Consider the following 14822-nt stretch of genomic DNA (forward strand, 5'->3'; position numbering starts at 1 on the left):
GCTAAATCCCAGTTTTTATCCATTGTCTCAGATTTAAATCTAATTAAGTGACTTTAAATGAGCGAGTTTTAGGACTGAGGGAAAGTGTTATGTCAGATACAGTAGTTTCATGGTCATCATCCGTCCTCTAATCTGTTTGGTGCAAACAGACGACCGCTCAAACAGTGACGCATGCTGCTGTAATGAAAAACCTCGTTTTCAATCACAGCACCTCCCGTTTCTGTGAACAGTGACACCGGCACAATCTGTTTTATGGAGATAAAGTTCTGACCTCGTCTTTCGCATCAGGTTACAGCTTTTCATCAGGTTTTTTGAATGTAATGTTTTTTAATGATTTTTTTTTTTTTTGCTACATGACATTTAAAGCCCCGTGAGAGTGCAGAAAAACTGACTCCTCTGCTGACTCTAAATTCAGTTTCATTTATTTGGAACAGTGCATACAGGTGAGACCTGAAAGATTACCACTTGAGGTGGTTCACTGATCTGCAACAGTGTGTTCTGTAGATCAGTGGTTTTCTCTCTTTCTATTTTTATGCCAGTCTGGTCCTTCATGTGAACTGTGAAACACTGATCTTGTTCAGATTTCTTCAGGAGAAGAACGAGAACTTGTAACTTTGGGGTTACTCGCCTTATTTTTACTGTAAGATGTTTAATTGCTTTGTAGACAGATTAAGCTAATTGATGCTAAGGCTTTGATCCTACATGTTATATCAAAGGCAAAGGCTGTCAGGTGAGGTAGTTCTAGCTTTGATTCGGGAATAAACATTGTATGAAGGATTACAAATGGAAGTACACTGACGTTATTTATTCATGCTGAGAAATGGCATGTTTGGAGTATTTGTATTCATGAGTTTTTGTACATATCTCTTCAGTGGTGGATGCTATAGATTCACATTTCTTGTTAAGTATTTTAGTGTTGCAAGACTACGATTGTACATGAATAGCATTGTGTATCAAGGTTTTACATGAACTTCATTTCAGCATAGGAATAAGAAACAAATAAACTGTAAAAGTGTGTCTTAAATAAAGTGTTTGTTATTAATTAATTGGATTTCTTTGTTTTGTGTCATGAATTGCAAAGTACAGACCCAAAATGCTGGCTATCAGGATGACACAAGTAAGATAAGATAAGATAAGACGACTCTTTGTTGTCATTTCACAGTCGTACTTAGTACAACAGTACAACCAAATTGGAAACTGTCCATGTTGGCACTAAGCACAATTAAACACAACAAAAATGCAACACAACACTTTAAAGTCGTGTTTTTAAAAAGTGTAAAAAATGTAACAAAACACTAACCTTTATTTTTGCAATTGCAATGTCCAAAGCCAACAAAGTTAATAACAAAATCCAACACAAAGTTGGGCAAGCTAACTGAATCTAAAGTACAAAGCAGCTGGTTGAGAACAGTGGTTAGTACTGTTTTCTCACAGCAAGGTCCTTGGTTCAAATACACCATCTGGCTGGAGTTTATTGTCTCCCCATGTCAGTGTGAGTTCTCTCGGGATGCCTCTGCAGTTATTGGGATTAGCTTAAGTGGTGATTCTACATTGGATGTTGGTGTGAATGCAAGTATAAGTGGTTGTCTGCCTCTTTGTGAGATCCTAGAAATAAAAAACTGCCACAAGTGACTGAAGAGAGAATGGAAGTGATAACTAAACAGGGAAACACAAACATGTAAGCGAACTTAATATAGGGGAAGTGACACATGAGGATGGAACAAAAAGCACTGCAGGAACAATTAAACTGTTATGCAAAGAGGATGTAAGAACTTACGAGTAAATTCCCTAAACAAATATATAAAGTTGCAAATATAACCACCAAGCAAACTCAAATGGAAAATATATAAATAAGCAAAAGTTGTAATAAACTCAAAAACACTTGTTCAAAGACCCAGGACCATAAGAGGCATTTCATGCAAAATGCTGTAAAATTTAAACACAGGAAAATTAAGTGTTAGCTCATAGGAAATGTGCCCCGACACCTGTGTTGTCTTGTAGAAACACATGATTATATGAAGGGGAAATTTGCAGTCAGCTTCTGCTGGTTTTGTGTAGGAGGAATTGGAAAGTAAAAGCAGAACAAATAACCACAGGGTCTTTTCTAGGCTTTTTATATATTGATGCTTGAATGCACCATTATGACCTTAAAAATGGATATGGGTGTTCATCGCACTTTGTTTCTGCCAGTAATTCAAGCTGGAGGTGAATACGAGGCTCTGCAGGATCTGAAAAAAGTGATTAATCTGAAACTATTTCTCATTTCAGTAAAAAAAAAAAAAACAATAGTTAGGCTCCTGGGAAACTTTATGAGAGAAAGAACATTGGTAGCTGTTGAAAGTGATTACAATCAAAATCTTCCCACAACATCATGCAAAGGATTTGAATTTGCATAACATATAGAGACTTTAGGACCAGACAATATCCGATACAATGAAATATATAAAGCAAACACAGCAAAACTCTTGAAATATTTGTTTTGCATCTTGGTTTGTCCGTGATTTTGTGATGCCCTCCAGCCTCACCATCGATCATACCTACCTATTATATTGCTGTATTAATTGTGCAGTGCTTCTGTTTTATTAAGCAGCTGTAAGCAGCTTCATGTCAAAGAGAAGTGTAACCAACTTTGACATGCAGGCACCTCTCACTGCAGCAGCCAATGAGCTGACATCCATGTTATTAACTCCATGAATATAGAATACGCGCTTGAAGCAAGTATTTATTCGAAGCCAATTGTGAGAGTGCAATTATCTGTCTTCAAACTGTAACAGGAATAGCTGTGTCTTATCTATCTATCTATCTATCTATCTATCTATCTATCTATCTATCTATCTATCTATCTATCTATCTATCTATCTATCGATCTATCTATCTATCTATCGATCTATCTATCCGTCCGTCCATCCGTCCGTCCATCTGTCTGTCCATCCGTCCATCTTCATTTTAATCAAATTCTCCATCTCCGCTGTTAAATAATGCCTGCAAATTATGGATGACATTTAACTGCCAACACAGAGAAAACAGTGCTGAATAAAAAGTAGCGAGATCGCCCCCTCACTGAAAATGAAGCATTGTGCATGCACAAGCAACATCTGTGCTTACAGCAAAATGAGATTGGAGTCACTCCAGACTCCAGATACTCCGACCAAATAGCTTCCATCTTTGGCTGAAGCTCTACTTTCCCCTCTGTATTTGCCTATTACCAGTTAAGATGCTTCATCCATTGTTTCAGTTTGTGTGGTTTTTTATTGCTATTACAGTTTTTCTCCATTGGTTTGGCTCATTTCTTGAAACAGAAATTACATTCTCAAAACTCTAAGATCATTTGGCAAAACACTCTTACAGTTTAGCACTGTAGCTCACCTGCAAATGCTCATATCTCTTCCAAAACTGTTCACTCAGGCTTCAATCTAAATCTCTTTCTCATTTAAACAGTCAGTGTCTCCAAAATGGCAAAGATCCTTCTCAATAGCTTTGGCTCATTTCTCGACACAGATCGGACATTCTCATCATTCTTGGTGCTTTTGTCAAAATAAACCTGGATGGTTGATCACAACAACATGGTCCACCTGCAAAAGCTCATATCTCCCCTAAAACAGTTCACTCATGTGTCAAAACTACATTTCTTTCTAATCTGAATAGTCAGTGCCCCCAAAATGCATCGTCCCTTTGGCATTGTGTGAGTACTGCCATACAAAATGTTTAGATGTTTTGTCACTATGGCAGAGGACCAACAATATACAACAGAAAAGAGTAGCCTCCAAGGTTTGACATCACAGATTGCACTCACACTACCAAGGAAATTATAACCATTTTTTATTCACACGCAAAGAAAGTTTCATACATATGTAAAAAGAAAATGTACATTACAGTAGTAAATTGTATGAACACAAAATCAAAAAACAAGGACTTATTCAGTGGTTGCTGTACTAATTCTCCCGCTGCACAGTGACTGGAATACTTCTCTAAACTGTATGAATTAGGTAATTCCATAGTTTACAGTAATTTGTTCAATATATTTCTTGTCATATTTAGTATCAAAACATTCCACTAGTCCTCTCCACCTGCTAGTATAGACCTACCACTGTAGGAAGGTGCACACAAAATCTCTACAGTAAGTTATACATTTTTTGCCTCACGCATAGTGCCCTGTCCTATATAACATATAATTCCATTATAGATTACATAGAGTACATACCTGTTTTCCCTGCGAAAGGTTTGGATAATGGAGGAGACTGTAGAGCAAGGCACATTAGGCTGCACTCGACGACCTGCCTCTGACATTGTGAGGCCATGGTTTATGACATGGTCTATAATTGTGGCCTGAATTTCATTCGGGACAGCACAGTGTCTTCGTGCTCCTCGGCCTCCTCTTCCCCCTATTCCTCCACCACGCATTCTCAGTCCTCCTCTTCTTCTTCTTCTTCCTCCTCTTCCTTGAGGAAGAACTTCCCCTTGTCCGTTTGCTTGGCCTTGTCTATCCATGTTCAGAGATCGGACTGGCTCTGGTCAAGCTCTATATATCTGTGTTTGGCAGCACACAATCATGGAACACACCTGTGTGTGACACCTAGTTTCACCTGACTGTCAATGACTGTCATCAGTTTATCAAATATTCAAAGAAATTCATATATGGTATTCATGGTATTATGTTCTTGACCAATTTTGACAATTGAACAGACGGTTGTGCATGCGAGTACTTATACAATGAAATCATGCTGACATGTTTTGGAGAGAATGATCATTAGACTGAGAATCAACTAATCACTTTAGATCTACAAGATCTATTCATTTGGAAAATGTGCTAAATGTGGGCTAACTGTATAACTGTAGGCTACTTGTACTTAATCATTTGCAAAGATGCACTGAGACAATTGAGACATGTACTAAGGCATTTGCCATTTGATAAAATGAATGAGAAATGCCATTCTGTTGTGAACATTTGCCAAGAGGTTTGGAGGTTTGTCCATGTTATTTTGAGAATGTAATTTCTGTTTCAAGAAATGAGCCAAACCAATGGAGAAAAACTGTAATTTGAACCCACGCTGGCTGCGTCTTTTGACATACATATGATTGTCAGAAGACGCAGCCGGGCTGTCAGTCAAGAATGTAACGGGGCAGAACAGAAGCATCCCCTGAAGGTTCAGCTCTACACACTTGACTGAAATTTACCAGCAGTTTCTTGTCATTAATATTGCCATTTGACCTTTTTGTTTTTAACATGATTTATGAGCATATGGGAAGCTGTCTGAGGGATCCAGATCCAAACAACCAGATATGAAGTCTCATCCTGACAGTATTACCTATCATGTAAAGTTTGTTTTTAAACAGTCCTCATCTGGTGTTAATTGCACGTCATTTAAGACTGATATGTTTCAGCTTAAATTAAACACTCGTTCTCACATAACTTAAAAGTAAAACTTGTTGTAGTAGCACCCAGTCATATATTGCATACTGCTTGACATTTCATCTTGTTTGCTTTTAGAACAATTTTGGTCCTCATATGCTCACAGTGCCGGCACTCAGGGGTCAGGCAGGACAGGGGTGGGTTGGGCTAGATTGAGGCGACGACTGGCATCTACCCTATAGCACCGCTTTCTGATGGTGGAGCAACTCTATTTATATCCTGAAACACACGCTCAGACACACAAACACACACACTGGGACAATGTGAACGCGAGAGGCCTCAAGCACAACTATTCCCCACTGCTAAGTCTGCAACTGCTCTCATTTGCTACAGCAAACACAACATGTTCATTTTACTGACATACAGTGGGTGTTATTTATACTTAAAAGGTACTCAAGATTGATACCACTGATTAAAATCACACCAAGCAATGTCTTTTCGGTTGCAGTTTTTTTTAAAAGCTGTGTATATGTAAAGACATTTGCAGATTGCTCCAGTTAACTATGTGTTGAATGAATAAGAGGGGAGACAGACTGACAGTACCAGAAGGGAGGAGAGAAGAGAGGAAAGATTCTAATTGGATGATGTAGCCACAGGCGTTTGTTCTCTCACAACTATTCTGCAGTGAAAAACTATCTCTGTGGAGTGTGATTTTTGGAGGACATCAAGACTGAGCTCACATCAAGATTCGTGCAGGCACATATACTATCTAACAAACATGAGTGGATGGGGAGGGAAAAAGTAACTGGGAGAAATTATTTGTAATCTGCTCTGGTTTTCATAGGAGATGAAAAACAAAACATGAAATATACTGGCAGTCGGATTAAATAGATATGAATACCCAGGGAATACAAAGAAACTCTTGGGAAAGCAACAGCAGAGGGCTTCTATTCTGTGTTTTCCTCTTTTATATCCCTGTAAGGAAGAGGACTCCCTTACTACATTTATTTATATTATATTATCTGTATAGCACTTTAGAGCACACCTTTCACTTTATTAAAAGCACCTTATCAAGCACTTTATTTAGCATTGCACTTTAAGCATGAATTTGTACACAAGAAGTTTAAATATTTATTGACTATTTATTGGGAATTTTAAAATCAGTTGGTAGCCTTATTTCAGATCCTGCACAGCTGCTCCTCATCAAGGAATGTGGTGGTTGTCTGTCAGGAGAGAAGAATGGTGATTGAGATTGTGATTAAGGTTTACCAGTAAGCAAAACTAATACAAATGTGTGTGTGAAATCTAGGAATAAAAGTGGTGCAAATAAGTGTTTGTAAGATGTTTCCCTGGGGGTCCAGACACCATTTAAAGGTTCTGGGAGAGGCCATTGGTAAAGAAAGTGTGGTGAATCTTTTTGTGCTTGGGGCTTCTGGGTTTTTATAATATTGGGTTTGGTGTAAAATTAAAGTGTGAAATGTTTAGATTCTCCTCCGTGAATCGCAACCTTATCGTGGTGGAGGGGTTTGTGTGTCCCAGGGATCCCAGGGGCTATGTTGTCTGGGGGCTTTTGCCCCCTGGTAGGGTCTCCCATGGCAAATTGGTCCTGGGTGAGGGACCAGACAAAGAGCGATTCAGAAGACCCCTATGAAAAAAACACAGAGGGAACAGTTTACCCTGCCCGGGATAGGGTTACCGGGGCCCCGCCCTGGAGCCAGGCCCGGGGAGGGTGCCCGAGGGCGAGCGTCTGGTGGCCGGGCCTTAGTCCATGGGGCCCGGCCGGGCACAGCCCGAAGAGGAGACATGGGCCCATCCTCCCGCAGGCCCACCACCCGCAGGAGGCGCCATAGGGGTCGGGTGCATTGTGTGCCGGGTGGCGGCCAGGAGCGGAGGCCCTGGCAGACTGACCCCCGGCTGCCAAGACTGGCAATAGGGACATGGAATGTCACCTCTCTGGTGGGGAAGGAGCCTGAGTTAGTGCGTGAGGTTGAGAGGTACCGGCTAGATATAGTCGGGCTCACCTCTACGCATGGCTTGGGCTCTGGAACCAGTCTCCTGGAGAGGGGCTGGACTCTGTCTCAGTCTGGAGTTGCCCCTGGTGAGAGGCGGCGGGCTGGGGTGGGTATTCTAATATCCCCTCGGCTTGCTGCCGGTACGTTGGGGTTTTTCCCGGTGGACGAGAGGGTTTGTTCCCTGCGCCTTAGGGTCGGGGAACGGGTCCTGACTGTCATCTGCGCTTATGCGCCGAGTGGCAGTTCGGAGTACCCAGCCTTCTTAGAGTCCCTGGGGGGGGTGCTGGAAGGTGCTCCACCTGGAGACTCTGTTGTCCTGCTGGGAGACTTCAATGCTCACGTGGGTAACGACAGCGAGACCTGGAGGGGCGTGATTGGGAGGAACGGCCTCCCTGATCTGAACCCGAGCGGTGCTTTGTTATTGGACTTCTGTGCTAATCACAGTTTGGCCATAACGAACACCTTGTTCGAACATAAGAGTGTCCATAAGTGCACGTGGCACCAGGACGCTCTAGGCCGTAGGTCGATGATCGATTTTGTAATCGTATCACCAGACCTGCGACCATATGTTCTGGACACTCGGGTAAAGAGAGGGGCTGAGCTGTCAACTGATCACCACCTGGTGGTGAGTTGGATCAGGTGGCGGGGGAGGACGCTGGACAGACCTGGTGCACCTAAACGCGTAGTGAGGGTGTGCTGGGAACGACTAGCAGAGGCCCCAGTCCGCGAGATCTTCAACGCACACCTCCGGCAGAGCTTCAACAGCATTCCGAGGGAGGCGGGGGACATCGAGTCCGAATGGACCATGTTCAGCGCCTCCATTGCCGAAGCTGCTGCATTGAGCTGCGGCCGCAAGGTGGTTGGTGCCTGCCGTGGTGGTAATCCCCGAACCAAATGGTGGACACCAGAGGTGAAGGGAGCCACCAGGCTGAAGAAGGAGTCCTATCGGGCTTGGTTAGCCTGTGGGACTCCGGAGGCAGCCGACAGGTATCGACAGGCCAAGCGGAATGCGGCTCGGGCAGTGGCTGAAGCAAAAACTCGGGTGTGGGAGGAGTTCGGAGAGGCCATGGAAAAAGACTTTCGGACTGGAATACTGGAAGGAATACTTCGAGGACCTCCTTAATCCCACTGACGCGTCTTCCAAGGAGGAAGCAGAGTCTGGGGATGAGGGGAATGACCCGCCAATTTCTGGGGGCGAGGTCACTGAGGCAGTTAAACAACTCCTTGGTGGCAGAGCCCCTGGTGTTGATGAGGTCCGCCCCGAGTTCCTGAAGGCTCTGGACGTTGTAGGGCTGTCCTGGTTGACACGCCTCTGCAATGTTGCGTGGAGATCAGGGGCAGTACCCGTGGATTGGCAGACCGGGGTGGTGGTCCCCATCTTTAAGAAGGGGGACCGGAGGGTGTGTTCCAACTACAGGGGGATCACACTCCTCAGCCTCCCCGGGAAAGTCTATGCCAGGGTGCTGGAAAGGAGAGTTCGTCCGCTAGTCGAACCTCTGATGCAGGAGGAACAATGCGGTTTTCGTCCTGGTCGCGGAACACTGGACCAGCTCTTCATCCTCTCGAGGATACTTGAGGGTGCATGGGAGTTTGCCCAACCAGTCTACATGTGTTTTGTGGACTTGGAGAAGGCATTCGACCGTGTCCCTCGGGGTGTCCTGTGGGAGGTGTTGCGGGAGTATGGGGTGTCTGGCCCATTGCTACGGGCCATTCGATCCCTATACGACCGTTGCAAGAGCTTGGTTCGCATTGCCGGCAATAAGTCGGACTCGTTCCCGGTGGGTGATGGGCTCCGCCAGGGCTGCCCTTTGTCACCGGTTCTGTTCATAATTTTTATGGACAGGATTTCTAGGCGCAGCCAAGTGGCGGAGGGCTTTCGCTTTGGTGGCCTCAGGATCTCATCTCTGATCTTTGCGGATGATGTGGTTCTGTTGGCTTCATCGGGTGAGGGCCTCCAGCTCGCACTGGAGCGGTTCGCAGCCGAGTGTGACGCAGCGGGAATGAGGATCAGCACCTCCAAATCTGAGGCCATGGTTCTCAGCCGGAAAAGGGTAGAGTGCCCACTCCGGGTCGGGGATGAGGTCCTGCCCCAAGTGGAGGAGTTCAAGTATCTCGGGGTCTTGTTCGCGAGTGATGGGAGAAGGGAGCCGGAGATCGACAGACGGATTGGGGCTGCAGCTGCAGTAATGCAGACGCTACACCGGTCCGTCGTGGTGAAGAGGGAGCTGAGTGTAAAAGCGAAGCTCTCAATTTACCGGTCGATCTACGTCCCTACCCTCACCTATGGCCACGAGCTGTGGGTAGTGACCGAAAGGACGAGATCGTGGATACAAGCGGCGGAAATGAGCTTCCTCCGAAGGGTGGCTGGCATCTCCCTTAGAGATAGGGTGAGAAGTTCGGCCATCCGGGAGGGGCTCAGAGTAGAGCCGCTGCTGCTCCACATCGAAAGGAGCCAGCTGAGGTGGTTTGGGCATCTGGTAAGGATGCCCCCTGGGCACCTCCTGGGTGAGGTGTTCCAGGCATGTCCCACCGGGAGGAGGCCCCGGGGCAGACCCAGGACACGCTGGAGAGAATATATCTCTCGGCTGGCCTGGGAACGCCTTGGTGTTCCCCCGGATGAGCTGGAGGAGGTGGCTGGGGAGAGGGAGGTCTGGGCCTCTTTGCTTAGGCTGCTGCCCCCGCGACCCGGCCCCGGATAAAGCGGATGAAGATGGATGGATGGATGTTTAGAATATTTATGCATTTATGTATTCTAATTGATACATTGTATACTGTGGTGGAAGGTTGGGATTTAAGAATTTACCTGAGAGTGGAAGAATGGGTTAGTCTGTGACAGCTGAACATATTTAAGGCTGCCAGTTGTCATTAGAGAGCAGGGATTTGTGTTGTGAAGAAGCTCGATGAGTTAATTGCCTTGGTCCATCTCACTGTGTTTCCAGCCGCTAAGGGCCGCCCTGTTACAATCCCACTAAAGCTGTACTGAGATTTGATGTAGAGACGATGCTGTGGGCATTAATTAGATGACAAAAGTTACAAAATGATGCATTTAACAACACAACTGCCATCAAAAAATAAGTAGATGAAGAAAGAAAGCTGACTAATTGCCATGTAAATTTCTGATATGATCAGTGTGTCTTGAACTTATCCAGTAACCTCACAATGCTCTGATTTGCAGACTATCCTCACTCCCCACAACTTGCAAAAAAAGAAGAAATGAATAAAATAATTAACAATTGGCTATAAATATGAAGCCATTTGTCATACGCCTTTCTGGACCTGAAGCATGCTGCTAAGTGTTCCTTGTGCAGCATGGGGCGATTAGTTGCGACCAGCTATCAATAATACTAACATGGCTGTAATGGACATAATAATGTGTTTCGGCTGGGAGAGGCTAAAGTTCTGCCATTAACTGAATGACTGCTGTCTGACTGAATCTATAGAGGCATTTGTTTGTTGACTGTGTACAACACAGAGGGAACTTTCTGTGGCTACTTTATTCATTTGTTTGTCAGCAAAACTAAAAAGAGAATATCTAATAATGGAAATCAGAGCAGTTCAGTTTTGCCAGAAAAAGAAGACGGTTGATGCCAATCTTTTCGTCCCATCGGAGCTGTGCTGTCTGCGGCACACTGGTCCATGATGCTGATGCATAGTAGCATCAGCAGGAACTCTAATCCTTCAGGAATCTGCTTCTTCTCTCCAGCTGTGTGTCAGCCTTACCAGTAATGGCAGATGAATAACAATTGCACCCTAAAGAAATAACACAGGCCTTTGGAACTGCAGGGGTCCCGCCAAAAGTTGTGACAGAATTCAGGGTTTTAAAATCAGAGAATATTTTACATCTGCTTTCGACAGGTGTGGGAGAGACGGTCGGTGGGCCACCATATTACTTTGCTTCTTTTCATAGCTATGATTATGTAAATTATATTTTAAATACACCTAATTCACTCACACAACAGACAGATAAACTCAATAGTTATTGATTAAATGATAATAAATATATTTATCTATTTTATTCATTCCAGTTTTAAACTTAAACCTTCAAGATGATGGTAAATGGACTCATTCTTATATATTCTAACTCAGCTATTCACACAATCACTTTTTTTTTTTTAATGCAAATGCTTTCTATCTAACATTCACACACATTCATACTCCATTAGATTGGATGCATTAGAATGCACACAGACTGGAGCAGACGGGGATCGAACCACCAACCGTTTGAACAGTAGGTGACATGCTCTAACTCCTGGGCCACAGCCACCCCTGATGATGTGAAACGATGCGTGTCAGATTTTGGTAGCAGAGTAAATAGATCACAGAAGATCACAGAAGAAAATTCTTCTTGGGAAGAAGGGGCAGCTTTAACTGGATGCAGATACTGCAGCACACATGACTAGATGCGTTAAGATCTCAGTGTGGAAACGATTAATAACAAAGCACTCAGGGAAACAAAAAGGAAATTAAATATGACCACTCGGAATGAGAAAAAGAACAAGGCCTAAGGAGAAAATCACACATCAGTCCATGCTCCCCTGAGCCTATGCCACTTAAATGTCATGAGAACAACATTCAGTGCACCACAAATAATGCCTTTCTACAGTAACAAAAACGAGAGACGCCAATGTCAAAATGTCATCTGTTTTTTAATGCTTTTGAGAACAATGTCAGTGGTACAGTTTCCTGCAGCAATACATTAAAGGTCAATCAAAGGAACTTGTGAGATGCCGCCAGCACATCACTCCAGAGAGAGGATATGTTAGAAGATAAAGCATATTACAGGAAAATGAGTAGGAAGTTGCATGTGCATTGAAAAGGGTCTCTGTCATCAGAATGGAAGATGAAGAGCTGTTTCTTCAGAGACTGCTCTGCACAAGTTAAACGAGCTTTAGCTCAAGGAGGAGTGGAGAACTTCAGAAGAGATCCCACCAGAAAGCCATATTCAATTACATCATGCACGCATTCATTAAGAGGCAAAGTGAATGGTGCAGCGTACCCACTGTTTAGTGATATAAACAATATTTAATCGCTGACAGCAAACAAAAGGGGAAGAAAAACAAACAGCTTCACCGCAAGTGAAAAGGTCCACTTCGATGGCAGTGATGGAACTTGTAGAAGGGATATCTAATGCTATAGATAATAAGGAATATACTGTTGGTGTTTTTATAGACTTAAAAAAGGCGTTTGATACGATTGATCATTCTATATTAATGAATAAACTAGAGAGATATGGCATAAGAGGGTTAGCATACAAGTGGATGAAAAGTTACCTGGATGACAGATATCAATATGTCGAATTCAATAATGTAAAATCTAAGCAGTTGAAGGTAACTTGTGGTGTTCCTCAGGGCTCTGTGCTGGGCCCTAAATTATTTATATTATACATAAATGACATATGTAGCATTTCCAAACTGTTAAAATGTGTATTGTTTGCTGATGATACCACTCTGTATTGCTCAGGTAAAAACCTAGAACAGCTTCTGACTACAGCAGAAAAGGAGTTAAATATATTAAAAAACTGGTTTGATGTAAATAAGTTATCATTAAATATAAAGAAAACAAAATTGATTATTTTTGGCACTAGACAAATGAAAAATGTATCTAAAATCAGGGTTAATGGAATTGAAATTGAAAGAGTGTACGAAAATAAATTTCTTGGAGTGATAATTGATGATAAGCTGAGTTGGAAGTCTCATATAAACCATGTGAAAACAAAAATGTCAAAAACCATTGCTATTCTCTATAAAACAAAGCATGTCCTGAACAAAAAATCATTATACACACTCTATTGTACTCTGTTGCTTCCATATATGACTTACTGTCTGGAGATATGGGGTAATGCATATAAAACGAACACTCTTCCTATTTTCAAGTTGCAAAAAAGAGCTATAAGAATTATAAACCAATCAAACTATATAGAACCAACTAACATTTTGTTTATTAATCTGAATACCCTGAAATTTTATGATTTAGTTGAATATAAAATGGCACAGATAATGTATAAAGCACAAAATAACTTGCTTTGCCCCAGTACTCAGAAGCTGTTCAAAGTCAGAGAGAGTCAATATGACTTAAGGGGAACAGATTTCTTTAAAAAAAACAAGATAAGGACAAATATAAAGCAGAGATGTGTTTCTGTTAGAGGAGTTAACCTGTGGAATAGTTATGACAGTGATTTAAAAAGGTGTAGTTCATTTTCCTTGTTTAAAAATATGTTTAAAAATAGAGTATTAGAAAAATATATATATCAAGAATGAAAAGAGCAAAAAAAAAACAAAAAACAAAAAACAAAAAAACCTCTTGATTCTTTTGCTTTGATGTAGTTACTTACTAAGGTGGAAAGTTTTTTGTTTTTTTGTTTTTTTCTTGTTTGTTTGTTTGTTTGTTTTGTTTTTGCTTTGTTTGCCTTCTCTCACCCCAACCGGTCGCAGCAGATGGCCGCCCCTCCCTGAGCCTGGTTCTGCCGGAGGTTTCTTCCTGTTAAAAGGGAGTTTTTCCTTCCCACTGTCGCCAAAGTGCTTGCTCATAGGGGGTCATATGATTGTTGGGCTTTTCTCTGTATCTATGAAGCGCCTTGAGGCGACATTTGTTGTGATTTGGCGCTATATAAATGAAATTGAATTGAATTGAATTGAATTTTATTATTTGCTTCGAGCCCTGTGTACAGGAGCTGCATGCTAAAAGATCTTTTGTTAAAAGGGTTGGCGTAATAAGCAAATGCTTCAGCCAATACCTTTTGATTAGCCTTGTCTCATGCTTTCTTGCTTTGTGGTAAATCTTTGTTCTGTCTTCACTGAGATATTTGAATGCTAATCAATAAAACATAAAACATAAAAAAAAAAAAAACATAAACATAAGCAAGTGGAAAACAAAGAAAACTCTGCACAGAACCAAAGAAAATGAACATATTGAAACAGAGAGGATGACGTGACTCTGCTGCCGGGGACACAGACTGCATTTGCGTCACAGACACGAAGGCATGCAAAATAAACATATGTTTCGTGATGTAAAATGCTTTCTGCTTCGATCGTTTGTGGACGTACCAGCACAAATTGCGAAAGCAGATTTGCTCCGCACGATGTGGTCTCCAGCATCCAACTGCACTGCAGATTCATACATAAGAAAAGAGGCGTAAGAGACAAAGAATATATGTTTCGTGATACGTGCTGGTTTCTGTTCTGATTGTGTGTTCTGAACGCATCAGGAAAGACTGTCAAAAAACCAGATCTGCTCTGCACCATGTGGTCTTGAGCATCCAACCATAAACAAAAAAGACAAAAGACTTTTAATAAACAATGTGGAAACCAGATGTGCCAGTGGGCAGCACACTGATCCAAATCAAGTCAAAGGAGGGCAGCTGGGATGTTACCAGCCGTGCTTTCTCAAAGCAAGTGAGTGCAGTGGAATCACCTGAAGAGGGCTTGATTAGCTTAGAGTCCTATTTTCCTTATGGAAAATAG

The sequence above is a fragment of the Neolamprologus multifasciatus genome, chromosome 13 (genome assembly GCF_963576455.1).
Source record: "Neolamprologus multifasciatus chromosome 13, fNeoMul1.2, whole genome shotgun sequence".
In the NCBI taxonomy this organism is placed as follows: domain Eukaryota; kingdom Metazoa; phylum Chordata; class Actinopteri; order Cichliformes; family Cichlidae; genus Neolamprologus; species Neolamprologus multifasciatus.